The sequence below is a fragment of the Eutrema salsugineum genome, unplaced genomic scaffold (genome assembly GCF_000478725.1).
Source record: "Eutrema salsugineum unplaced genomic scaffold, Eutsalg1_0 scaffold_2, whole genome shotgun sequence".
NCBI classification, from domain to species: domain Eukaryota; kingdom Viridiplantae; phylum Streptophyta; class Magnoliopsida; order Brassicales; family Brassicaceae; genus Eutrema; species Eutrema salsugineum.
This window is the reverse complement of record NW_006256829.1, coordinates 14,504,216-14,506,243: the sequence shown is the minus strand read 5'-3', so window position 1 is coordinate 14,506,243 and position 2,028 is coordinate 14,504,216.

The following is a 2,028-nucleotide window of genomic DNA, read 5'->3' as shown; positions in this document are numbered from 1 at the left end:
ATGTCCATAGGCTCGCCGATCTGAGTACTTCCGCGCTAAACGCAATGTCTCTACCACGGGTCCCTGCCAGAATAATCGGTCCAAGATAGATGCAGTCAGTCCTAGCTATTTTCTTGACAATGATTTCGAAAACATGATCTGGTAAATCTGGTAAATCTGGCATTTTTTTGGAAGGTTATAGGGTTTGTGTAAGGTGAACTATGTTCGCAATATTATGAAACTATATATTGAATTCGATGGGTAGTTCTTGTTGAGAAATAGTTAATGGTAAGACAATTAGTAGTTGCAGGGTTTAACGTGTAGATGAACAGAAGTAATATTACAATAAGTTTGTGAAGTGATGTTTACTTACTTTGTTACAACTACAGAAATTAAACTACTAGTTACATTGTTACAACTAGTTACGTTCTTAGTAGCTACTTGTTACAATAAGTTTGTGAAGTGATGTTCACTTACTTTCTACCTTTAATTTATTACAAAAATTAAACTAGTAGTTGCAATTAAAAAAACTAAACTAAAGAAAATACTCGCAGTCTGGTGTATTTTGTGCCATCGTAATGCTCATCTACACACTCCGATATAGGTTCTTTTTGTAGGGTGATGGGGAAGGATCAAAGGCCACCCCACGTATCTTGAAACGGCCCTAGAGCGAACTCCCATACGTGACATATAACGTCGTGCGCTAACAGCTTCATTTCATTAGCCACATAAGGGACGTGTAGAGTGAATACATACGTGAGGAATTTTTAGCCCTTCGTGGACGTCCGACGCAAATTTTAAACATGGCACATGCGAAAGTAGCATGTTTATCACATGGGACAAGTCGGTTAAGCATCGTAATCGCTGAATACAATCTTCGCTCATGCACGGCAACTCTAATGGCTTCGAAATAAATAGCTCGTGGATTGTAGGTGCCAAGACAACGCTCAAAGAATGGGCGGTAAGGGTTGTTAGGGGATACGTCGATCGGTGACTCAACCAATCGAGAGATGTCTGCAGACCGTAACACGTCGTTGGTGAACGCGATGGCTCTTCCACGTTTTCCTGCGCGAATAATGGGGCCAAGATGATAGGAGTCATCCTCAGCTAGTTTCTTTACTATTAACCCTAAAACATCATCGTCTAAGTAGTGCATTGTTGTTTAACTGTGCAGAAAAATAAATTTGATTCGCTTTATTTGTAGACAGGGCGGATAGATATATAAATGTCCTAATTCGTGGTTGGTATAAAGTTAAGAGGCTCTTCAATAGCTGCTAAACTGACCCCAACACGTCGCACTACATTATAAATGAAACTAGTTTCGGGCACTTTAATAAAAGTGAACTGACCATTATTCTTAAAAATTGGTGGGTAGAAAATGGTTAGGTGAAATATTTACTAAAAGGCAGAACACTATTATATTATTTTCAACCGTATAATAAATTCTCCACCCCCCAACCACACACCAGTGAAGTCCATATATGATGAATTTGCTTTATCTTAACTAAACTTGCCTCCTTTCCAACGAAAACAAACCCTAAACCAAACATAACAAACCCTAAACCAAACATGATGCTCCTAGACTTGCCTGATGAAATTCTTATCGAAATCCTCAAGAGGCTCGGCAGTGAAGCATTTTGGCGACTCGGACCATTTGTCCGCGCTGGAAAGCGCACCCTCCAGCAACATTTATGCCCTTTGCTGTGTCCCCAACGACATATGCCCTGGAAACGAAAGACGCCCATTCTTTCTGAAATATTTGGCGAGTGGAAACCCTGAGGCAAGATACTGGGAAGCCCTGAGACTTGCAACCCGAGGCGCAGATCTCATTGCAAGTAGGAGCATGCTGGAACCAAATGTTCCCACCGACGCTCTCTTGACACTGGCGTCGGCCATGTTCAGCGTTTGCTTGGGTGATCCTTGTTCCGCAAGCCAAACATTGCAACTGTTGGCAACGCATCACGGAAGTCTACAGTCAGAGCGCGTGCGACAATTAGATGAGGAATTAATTCTTGAGATTTCATATTATGGAACTGCATACATGGATAC